The 12,180-nt window shown below is 38.7% G+C and overlaps 1 protein-coding gene and 1 pseudogene across 4 annotated transcripts in view; one reads left to right on the forward strand and one right to left on the reverse strand.

Annotated features, from left to right (window-relative positions):
- Positions 1-12,180, reverse strand: part of SYTL4 (synaptotagmin like 4) — an 83,599-nt gene that overhangs the window by 45,626 nt on the left and 25,793 nt on the right. For all 4 annotated transcript variants that reach the window (XM_066249785.1, XM_066249787.1, XM_066249784.1 and 1 more), the window contains one exon: positions 1,187-1,260. The gene's annotated coding sequence lies outside the window, so the exon portion shown is untranslated. The remainder of the gene's footprint in view (positions 1-1,186; positions 1,261-12,180) is intronic.
- LOC136317668 (RNA polymerase II-associated protein 1 pseudogene) lies at positions 3,616-4,551 on the forward strand (annotated as a pseudogene).

The raw sequence follows: 12,180 nt of genomic DNA on the forward strand, positions 1-12,180 counted from the left end.
ATACTTGGACCAATTGAGCTACTAGCTACAAGAGGGGAAGAGAGAGAGAAAGGGGAGAGCAAGCAGATAAGAAGCAGATGGTTGCTTCTCCTGTGTGCCTTGACCGGGGATCAAACCTGGGACATCCACTCACCAGGCTGACACTCTATCCACTGAATCAACCGGCCATGGCCAATTTTCTTCTATGTATCTGGACCAGTACCTAACACATTATTTGGCACACAGCATTGCACATGCCACCACTATTATTCATCATCACTGTTGTCATCACCCCAACAGTTCCGCATTTATTGAGAATTTACTATATTCCAAGCAATAAGTACTTCACATACATTAACTAATGTAATCCTCACAGTAACCCTGAAAGTGAGTTACTGGTATTATCTCCAATTTACAAATGAAGACTCAGAAGTTAGGTTAATTTGCCCAAAAATAAACAGCAAGTAAGTGAAGTTGCTGGGATTCAAGTCCAATCATTCTGATTCTAAAGCTATTGCTTTACTGGCGCGGATCAGGCAGGATCATGGCCAAAGCAATTATAAAATATTGAACAGAGCAATCAAATGCATTGTGAAAATGAATTCTCATATGTATGATATGGCTGAAGTACTGGTCAAAAAATCAGCAGCTCCTGGATAACATAAGTATCATCAATTTCCTGATCCCAGACTCAGCTGGACCCTCACTGTCACCCATAAATCTTTTTACTTGTGCTTAGTTCCGTTCCCTTACCTAATCCCTTCAGGTTCTATTTTAATACTTCATCGCACACTCCTCCTCCCACTTCTCATTCCTCGAGTTCTATCAGACACCATAATCCCGAAATTGTGTAAAAAAATAATGTCTTTAGTGTCCTTCAGCCATAACCTCTGTCATCTCCCTATCTTCTCTCCCCCATCACTTGCAAATCTGACTCTTTTCAGAAAAGTCACATCCCACCTCCAGCCCTACCTTCAACCATGGCTTGCTGAGATTTATAACACTAATCCTGTTACCAGCCAGCTAACTGGAGATAGGATCTCGCAGAGTCACCAGTGGGGAGAAGAAAACAGAGTAAGAAAAGCATTTTAAAGGCAAGCAGGAAAAGGAAAGCACAATGAAATGAAGAGAAAGTAAAATGTAAGAAGGTAAAAACAAGCTTCAATATATCAATAAACATTAAAAAAAACATATTAGCAAAACTTACCCTTTCAAATATAGAGATTAACAGACTGGATACAATTTTAAAATTCAGCTATGGTGCCATTTTACAAGGGACATCTAAAACATAAGAACCAAGAAAGATTAAAAGTAAAAAACATGGGAAAACATATAGCAGGTAAATGCAAACCAAAAGAAAATTGAGGTAACTCTATAATATCTAAAAAAATAAAACTTCAAAAAATATAAAATATAAAGATCACTACATAGAGTAAATAAACTTATATACAATAATAAAATACATCCAAAGAAATAAAGAAAGACTAAGTACAACTAGAGTGAGAAATTGAAAAATCGACCATCAAAATGGGAGATTAACATACGTACCTCTTTCAATTATAGTATGCACCAGTTAACGACAGGGATATATTCTGAGAAATGTGTTGTTAGACAATTTTGTCATTGTTTGAACATCATAGAGTGCACTTACATAAACCTACATGGTAGAGTCTAGTATACACCTAAGCTATGGTATACGACCATGATGTATTGTTTACTGAAAACATTGTGTGGCATATGACTGTATTGCTAATACAAGCAGATAAAAAATGAGAAAGCTTCTAGACAAGCTGAGCAATAAAATAGGCTTGATTTAATAGGCATACACAGAATTCTACATTCAGTTGGGGAACTGCATTCTTTTCAAGCACGTGTGGAACATTTATCTCCACAAATGACCGTTGTACAACGTTATAATGCAAGTCTCAGTCGTTTCAAAGAAATCATTCTCATACGAACCATGGTCTTTGACCTCAAGGAAATTAAATATGAATTCAATAACAAAAGATATTTTTTAATCCCAATATATTTTGGAAATTTAAAGACACTTTTTGATACTACATGGGTCAAATAAAATGTCATAATTTGTAATAATTAACATAATTTGATCTAATTAACATATTCAAGAAACCTGCGGCCTGCCTCAATACCTTCACCACCCCCTTACCATAGGATAGAATATTTCCTAGAACCTCAAAAAGGAAAATATAGAATAAAAGTAATGCTTTCATGCAATGAGTTATGTGCTATATTTTTATGGTAAATAATACATTACATTTTGAAAAATATTACTCTGATAAAGAAGGGAGGCACAAATAAGAAAACCAGACCGATTTGAAGTTAGAAAACTTGTGACCTTACATATCTTCCAAATTGACTGACACTGAGATTCAGTGGAGAAAACAAGGCCCTAGAAAACTTGTTAAGGAGCTTCCCTGAAATTCACTCACAGGTGTGTAGTCAAAAGGGTAAGAATTATGAACAAAATCAGCTAACAAAATAAAAACAATACTCCTAGATAGAGAACAGACTAATAGCTGTCAGAGAGAAAGGAAGTTGTAGGGGCTGGGTGAAAAAGGTGGATGGAGTAAGAGAAAAACCCTCATAGACACAGACAACAGTATGGGGATTACCAGAGGGGAAGGGGTGATGGGGGAGGGAGAAGAGGGTAAAGGGGAATAAATGGTGATGGAAGGAGGCTCGACTTAGGGTGGTGAACATACAATACACTACAAAGATCCTGTATTATAGAACTGTATACCTGAAACCTATATAACTTTATTAACCAATGTCACACCAATCAAGTCAATAAAATTTTTTTGTTTCTTTTTTTTTTAATTTTTCTTTTATTAATTTTTAGAGAGGAGAGAGAGAGAGAGAGAGAGAAGGGGGAGGGAGGAGCAGGAAGCATCAACTCCCATATGTGCCTTGACCAGGCAAGCCCAGGGTTTTGAACTGGCAACCTCAGCGTTCCAGGTCGACGCTTTATCCACTGTGCCACCACAGGTCAGGCCTCAATAAAATTTTTTAAAGAAATAAAAGGCAAGGATTATCGACTGAGAAAACCACAGCTTGGATTACATAAGTGTCCAAACCTGAGCTCTGATAGACAATTTGTTCCATGTAAGTGGTGGGGTGTCAAGACTCAAACGAAATACCTTAATATAGCGTTCCTGTGGGACTTCATGCCCACAAGAAAATATTTTAGAAAATATGGTTTGTTTAATGAAAAAATTACAGACATCTATTTCTTAAACTTCAAGTTAATATTTGAGTACAAATACTTAGAAAAGGAACTAAAAATATACCACCAGAATGGGAGGTTAACATATTACCTCTTCTCCACCTAATTATTGATCATACAAGCAGATAAAATTGTGTAAACATATAAACAAGTTGAACAAAACAATAAGTTTGATATCATTATCTTATGTAGGTTTATATATTCAAGTGGATATATCCCATTTATGCCCTAAGCCTATAGATTAGGTCAAGGAGATAATAATTAACATATGAGCATTAACTCTAACACTAACACAGCTTGTTTTCAAGAAGGGTTGGGGAGAGCTATCTCAAATTATTTTAAATTCTGAAGATCGGACATGACCTGTGGTGGTGCAGTGGATAGAACATTGACTTGGAACAGCCATGCGGGCCCTGCAGTGGGTGCTAGTCCTGGAGAACTGGCGCTTGCAGGCCCTCTGGGCTGTGCCTCCTGCAGCCCTCCTGGCACGGCTCATGTGTTTGTTCCTGGTGGACAGTGAATTGTTCCAGGAGACCCCAATACAACATCTGGTGGCAGCTCTCCTGGCCTGACTCTGCCAGCCTGAAGTCCTGCCAAACCTAAACCTGGATTGCCCACTTCCTGGCCTGATGTCTTTCTCTGACCTCTATTCTAACTTCCTGGAGCATTTTGAGGCTGTCTCTTTTGGGGACCATCTTTTTGGGGCTCTGGTACTCCTTCCCCTACAGCAGCAGTTCTCAACCTGTGGGTCGTGACCCCAGCAGGGGTCGAACGACCAAAACAGAGGGGTCGCCTAAAGCGTTGATTCAGTGTCACCTTGCGCCTCAGCCTCTTTGGGAAACATGTGGGAGCCTTGCGAGCTCTGGGCCTGCCTCTGACCCAGTTGCCTGCGTCCCTGGAATGCTACATGATGCCTCCTGAAGACAACCTGACTCTCCTTCAGCTCTACTTCCGGGCCCTGGTTACTAGTGCGCTCCATCCACACTGATGCTCAATGCTCTATGCTGTGACTGTAGCTCATATCAACAGCTTCATCTTCTCTCAGGTTCCAAAGAGCTCAGACGAGGTAAAGGCTGCCCGCAGGAGCATGCTGCAGAAAACTTGGCTGCTGGCAGATGAGGGTCTCCGGCAGCACCTCCTCCACTATAAGCTTCCTAATTCTGCACAACGACCAGAGGGCTTTGAACTATATCCCCAGTTGCCCCGTTTGCGTCAACAGTACCTCCAGGGACTGACCGCAGGGATGTCCCAAAATGGGGTATCCGAGACCTAGTAATAGCTGCTATGGTTGAAGAGATGGATACATTCTCCTGCAGTTCACCAACAGATGCCTGGCCAGATAGAAGGGCTTTGTGTCCTAAAGGAAGGCAGGAGACAAAGGAGCAAAGGCTGGCCTTCCTGAGAACTGGTTGTTTGAATTTTTTGTAGCGGGATGAGCCCTACCATGATACCCTGCTCTCTAGAGCTCAGGATCTGGGGTTTATGAGGTTCAGTGGTGGGAGTGAAGGGCGTCTTAGCTATTTACCCCCTTTTGGGAGCAAGACAAACTGAGTACACCTTAGGCTTGGGCTTGCCCATACAAACACATATGAGAAGCAATGGAATTGATGTTTCCCATTCCTCTCCCTCACCTCTCTCTCTCTCTTTCTCTCTCTCTATTTCCTCTTTCTAAAGTCACTAAATAGAAACTTATAAAAAATAAATTCTGAAGATCTGTTTAAAAATGAAAAACTGAAGTGACGTCACGGAAATGGCGCCATGAGCAGCGCGTCCGACAGCTCTCCCCTAAATCACAACAAATTTATCAACTAGAAACAGAAAAATTTATCCTCGGAGCATTCCGGAGTTCCACACAAACTGATAGCGAAAGGACTGTTATCACTTGAATCTGAGAGACGAGGGTGTGGAGGAAGCTACCGCAGGGACATTCATTCAAGCCGCGAGGTTGTGCGCCTGTGTGCTATCAACAAGACCACCCTCAGATGCCGATAAGAAAGAGGAAATCGAATATTATGGATACAAAAGAAAGAGAGGTAACACAAATAGATGTGGAAAAATCTATGGAGAAAAGACTTAACATATTGGAAGCCTTGGAGCTAAATGACAGAGAATTTAAAATAGAAATCTTAAAAATACTCAGAGATATACAAGAAAACACAGAAAGGCAATATAGGGAGATCAGAAAACAACTCAATGAACACAAAGAATATATTACCAAGGAAATTGAAACTATAAAAACAAATCAAACAGAAATGAAAAACTCAATTCATGAGCTGAAAAACGAGGTAACAAGCTTAGCTAACAGAACAGCCCAGATTGAAGATAGGATTAGTGAAATAGAAGACAAACAACTTGAGACACAACAGAGAGAAGAAGAAAGAGACTCAAAAATAATAAAAAACGAGAAAGCCCTACAGGAATTGTCTGACTCCATCAGACAGAATAACATAAGAATAATAGGTATATCAGAGGGAGAAGAGAAAGAAAATGGAATGGAGAATATACTCAAACAAATAATAGACGAGAACTTCCCAAGCCTGTGGAAGGAACTAAAGCCTCAAATTCAAGAAGCAAACAGAACACCAAGTTTTCTTAACCCCAACAAACCCACTCCAAGGCACATCATAATAAAGATGACACAAACCAATGACAAAGAAAAAATTCTCAAGGCAGCCAGGGAAAAGAAGAGTACAACATATAAAGGAAGGCCTATTAGATTATCATCAGATTTCTCAGCAGAAACTCTACAAGCTAGAAGAGAGTGGACCCCAATATTTAAAGCCCTGAAAGAGAGGAACTTTCAGCCAAGAATACTATACCCATCAAAGCTATCCTTCAAGTATGAAGGAGATATAAAAACATTCACAAATACAGAAAAGATGAGAGAATTTATCAACAGAAAGCCCCCACTCCAGGAAATACTAAAGGGGGTTTTCCAACCAGATTCAAAGAACAAAAGAAAACAACACCACAAGTAACAGCTCCACCAAGAACACAATAAAACCAAACTTAAACTGTGACAACAAAGGAAAAAAAGGGGGGAGAGGATGGAGATTAACAGTAGCAAAGGACGATGAAGTGCAGAAATACTTATAAGATAGGGTACTACAATGAATATGGTAGGTACCCTTTTCATTACTTAATGGTAACCACCCTTAAAAAAACCACCACAAAAACACTTGACTTAAAAAAGGTAGCAACAGAGGAAAAAAGTATGGAACACAAACAAACAAAAACAAATGATAGAAAAGCAAAAGAGAAGAATCAAACTAGATACAAAACTAACAGAAAGCAATTTATAAAATGGCAGTAGGGAACCCACAAGTGTCAATAATTACACTAAATGTAAATGGATTAAACTTACCAATAAAAAGACACAGAGTAGCAGAATGGATTAAAAAAGAAAATCCAACTATATGCTGCCTACAAGAAACACATCTAAGCAACAAGGATAAAAACAAATTCAAAGTGAAAGGCTGGAAAACAATACTCCAAGCAAACAACACCCAAAAAAAAGCAGGCGTAGCAATACTCATATCTAATAATGCTGACTACAAGACAGAAAAAGTACTCAGAGACAAAAATGGTCATTTCATAATGATTAAGGGGAAGTTGAATCAAGAAGACATAACAATCCTTAATATATATGCACCAAACCAAGGAGCACCAAAATATATAAGACAGCTACTTATTGACCTTAAAACAAAAACTAACAAAAATACAATCATACTTGGAGACCTCAATACACCGCTGACGGCTCTAGATTGGTCATCCAAACAGAGAATCAATAAAGATATAGTGGCCTTAAACAAAATACTAGAACACCTGGATATGATAGACATCTACAGGACACTTCATCCCAAAGCGACAGAGTATACATTTTTCTCTAGTGTACATGGAACATTCTCAAGAATTGACCATATGTTGGGCCACAAAGACAATATCAGCAAATTTAGAAAAATTGAAATTGTACCAAGCATATTTTCTGATCATAAAGCCTTGAAACTAGAATTCAACTGCAAAAAAGAGGGGGAAAAACCCACAAAAATGTGGAAACTAAACAACATACTTCTAAAAAATGAATGGGTCAAAGAAGAAATAAGCGCAGAGATCAAAAGATATATACAGACAAATGAAAATGAAAATACGACATATCAGAATCTCTGGGATGCAGCAAAAGCAGTAATAAGAGGAAAGTTCATATCACTTCAGGCCTATATGAACAAACAAGAGAGAGCCCAAGTAAACCACTTAACTTCACACCTTAAGGAACTAGAAAAAGAAGAACAAAGACAACCCAAAACCAGCCGAAGAAAGGAGATAATAAAAATCAGAGCAGAAATAAATGAAATAGAGAACAGAAAAACTATAGAAAAAATCAATAAAACAAGGAGCTGGTTCTTTGAAAAGATCAACAAAATTGACAAACCCTTGGCAAGACTCACCAAGGAAAAAAGACACAGGACTCAAATAAATAAAATCCAAAATGAAAGAGGAGAGATCACCACAGACATCATAGATATACAAAGAATTATTGTAGAATACTATGAAAAATTATATGCCACCAAATACAACAATCTAGAAGAAATGGATAAATTCCTAGAACAATACAACCTTCCTAGACTGAGTCATGAAGAAGCAGAAAGCCTAAACAGACCAATCAGCAGGGAGGAAATAGAAAAAACTATTAAAAACCTCCCCAAAAATAAAAGTCCAGGCCCAGACGGTTATACTAGTGAATTCTATCAAACATTCAAAGAAGACTTGGTTCCTATTCTACTCAAAGTCTTCCAAAAAATTGAAGAAGAAGCAATACTTCCAAACACATTTTATGAGGCCAACATAACCCTCATACCAAAACCTGGCAAGGATGGCACAAAGAAAGAAAACTACAGACCAATATCTCTAATGAATACAGATGCTAAAATACTAAACAAAATACTGGCAAACCGAATACAACAACATATTAAAAAAATAATACATCATGATCAAGTGGGATTCATCCCAGAATCTCAAGGATGGTTCAACATACGTAAAACGGTTAACGTAATACACCATATCAACAAAACAAAGAACAAAAACCACATGATCTTATCAATAGATGCAGAAAAGGCTTTTGATAAAATACAACACAATTTTATGTTTAAGACTCTCAACAAAATGGGTATAGAAGGAAAATATCTCAACATGATAAAGGCCATATATGATAAACCATCAGCCAACATCCTATTAAATGGCATAAAACTGAGGACTTTCTACCTTAAATCAGGAACAAGACAGGGTTGTCCACTCTCTCCACTCTTATTTAACATGGTGCTAGAAGTTCTGGCCAGAGCAATCAGACTAGACAAAGAAATAAAAGGCATCCATATCGGAAAAGAAGAAGTAAAGGTATCACTTTTTGCAGATGATATGATCCTATACATCGAAAACCCGAAGGACTCCACAAAAAGATTATTAGAAACAATAAACCAATACAGTAAGGTCGCAGGATACAAAATTAACATACAAAAGTCCATAGCCTTTCTATATGCCAACAATGAAATATTAGAAAATGAACTCAAAAAAATAATCCCCTTCACGATTGCAACAAAAAAAATAAAATACCTAGGAATAAACATAACAAAGAATGTAAAGGACCTATATAATGAAAATTACAAAGCATTGTTAAGGGAAATCGAAAAAGATACAATGAGATGGAAAAATATTCCTTGTTCTTGGATAGGAAGAATAAATATAATCAAAATGGCCATATTACCCAAAGCAATATACAAATTTAATGCAATTCCCATCAAAATCCCTATGAGATTTTTTAAAGAAATGGAACAAAAAATCATCAGATTTATATGGAACTATAAAAAACCCCGAATAGCCAAAACAATCCTAAGGAAAAAGAATGAAGCTGGGGGCATTACAATACCTGACTTTAAACTATATTATAGGGCCACGATAATCAAAACAGCATGGTATTGGCAGAAAAATAGACACTCAGACCAATGGAACAGAATAGAAAGCCCAGAAATAAAACCACATATATATGGTCAAATAATCTTTGATAAAGGGGCCAACAACACACAATGGAGAAAAGAAAGCCTCTTCAACAAATGGTGTTGGGAAAACTGGAAAGCCACATGCAAAAGAATGAAACTCGACTACAGCCTGTCCCCGTGTACTAAAATTAATTCAAAATGGATCAAAGACCTAAATATAAGACCTGAAACAATAAAGTACATAGAAGAAGACATAGGTACTAAAATCATGGACCTGGGTTTTAAAGAACATTTTATGAACTTGACTCCAATGGCAAGAGAAGTGAAGGCAAAGATAAATGAATGGGACTACATCAGAATAAAAAGTTTTTGCTCAGCAAGAGAAACTGATATCAAAATAAACAGACAGCCAACTAAATGGGAAATGATATTTTCAAACAACAGCTCAGATAAGGGCCTAACATCCAAAATATACAAAGAACTCATAAAAGAACTCATAAAACTCAACAACAAACAAACAAACAATCCAATAAAAAAATGGGAAGAAGACATGAACAGACACTTCTCCCAGGAAGAGATACAAATGGCCAACAGATATATGAAAAGATGCTCAGCTTCATTAGTTATTAGAGAAATGCAAATCAAAACTACAATGAGATACCACCTCACTCCTGTTAGATTAGCTATTATCAACAAGACGGGTAATAGCAAATGTTGGAGAGGCTGTGGAGAAAAAGGAACCCTCATTCACTGTTGGTGGGACTGTAAAGTAGTACAACCATTATGGAGGAAAGTATGGTGGTTCCTCAAAAAACTGCAAATAGAACTACCTTATGACCCAGCAATCCCTCTACTGGGTATATACCCCAAAACCTCAGAAACATTGATACGTGAAGACACATGTAGCCCCATGTTCATTGCAGCACTGTTCACAGTGGCCAAGACATGGAAACAACCAAAAAGCCCTTCAATAGAAGACTGGATAAAGAAGATGTGGCACATATACACTATGGAATACTACTCAGCCATAAGAAATGATGACATCAGATCATTTACAGCAAAATGGTGGGATCTTGATAACATTATAAGGAGTGAAATAAGTAAATCAGAAAAAAACAAGAACTACATGATTCCATACATTGGTGGAACATAAAAATGAGACTAAGAGACATGGACAAGAGTGTGGTGGTTACCAGGGGTGGGGGGAGGGAGGACATGGGAGGGAGGGAGGAAGAGAGTTAGGGGGAGGGGGAGGGGCACAGAGAATTAGATAGAGGGTGGTGGAGGACAATCTGACTTTGGGCGAGGGGTATGCAACATAATTTAATGACAAAATAACCTAGACATGTTTTCTTTGAATATATGTACCCTGATTTATTAATGTCATCCCATTACCATTAATAAAAATTTATTAAGAAAAAAAAATAAATAAATAAAAATGAAAAACTGGGCCAAACTGATAGAAAACATGAATTAATGAATACAGTGGTATAAGAGAGACTTGAGTTCAAATCCTAGCTCTGCTATTTATTAGTTACATGACCTTGGTAGAGCCTAGAATAAAAGAAAAGGATGACATGTAGAATATATAGACTATAGAATTCGTTGTGAAAATAGAACTTAACTTAAAAATAATCATTGGGCCTGACGAGGCTGTCACAGTGGATAGAGCGTTGGACTGGGATGCGGAGGACCCAGGTTTGAGACCCCGAGGTCACTGGGTTGAGCGCGGGCTCATCTGGTTTGAGCAAGGCTCACCAGCTTGAGCCCAAAGTCGCTGGCTTAAGCAAGGGGTCACATCGCTCTGCTGTAACCCCCCAGTCAAGGCACATATGAGAAAGCAATCAGTTAACGACTAAGGTGCTGCAGCAGGGAGTTGATGCTTCTCACCTCTCTCCCTTCCTGTCTGTCTGTCCCTATCTGTCTCTCTCTCTGACTCTCTCTGTCTCTGTCACACACAAAAAAAATCATTGGTGTTCCCAAAATGGAAGCTGATATGAGTTAGAAAAACACTAAATAATGTTCCTGCATTGGGCAGCAAATAACACAGATTTTGCTGTGTTTAATTTGTTGGGCACATGAGTACCGCCCCTCCCAAACATGCAGTACGCATATTAATGTTAAAACAGTAATATTTATGCTCAAACTAGAATCTTCTACCAGACACGACCTTAAGGACAGCCACTATATCTGGACTTCATACCCCAGGCACACACTTAGCACAGTGTTTGAAACACAGTATTAGTTCAATAAATGTTTACTGAATCTCTTTACCCAGATATCAGTTTGTATTTATATATTTAAACTTAAACTCACAAAATCTGATGAGTGGTAACAGAGCTGAGAGAAAAGTGGTTTTTTTTCCTGAGTCAGTATGGTATTTTAATTAATAGCATGGACTCTGGAGCCAGACTACCTTAACTTGAAACCCAACTTCACCATGTACTAACTATATGACCTTGGGCAAGTTACTAAGCCTATCAGTGATTCCGTTTTCTCATCTGTAAAATAAAGATAATCACTGTGCCTACCTCTTGGACTTGTTATAAAGATTAAATGTGTTTTTAAAAATATGTAAAACAGCCCTGGCCGATTGGCTCAGTGGTGGAGCATCGGCCTGGCGTGCAGGAGTCCCGGGTTCCATTCCCGGCCAGGGCACACAGGAGAAGCACCCATCTGCTTCTCCACCCCTCCCCTTCTCCTTCCTCTTTGTCTCTCTCTCTCTTCCCCTCCCGCAGCCAAGGCTCCATTGGAGCAAAGATGGCCTGGGCGCTGAGGATGGCTCTGTGGCCTCTGCCTCAGGCGCTAGAATGGCCCTGGATGCAACAGAGTGACGCCCCAGAGGGGCAGAGCATCGCCCCCTGGTGGGCATGCTGGGTGGATCCCGGTCGGGCACATGCGGGAGTCTGTCTGACTGCCTCCCCGTTTCCAGCTTCGGAAAAATGCAGGAAAAAAAAAAGTAAAATA

This window comes from Saccopteryx bilineata, chromosome X (genome assembly GCF_036850765.1).
Source record: "Saccopteryx bilineata isolate mSacBil1 chromosome X, mSacBil1_pri_phased_curated, whole genome shotgun sequence".
NCBI lineage: Eukaryota > Metazoa > Chordata > Mammalia > Chiroptera > Emballonuridae > Saccopteryx > Saccopteryx bilineata.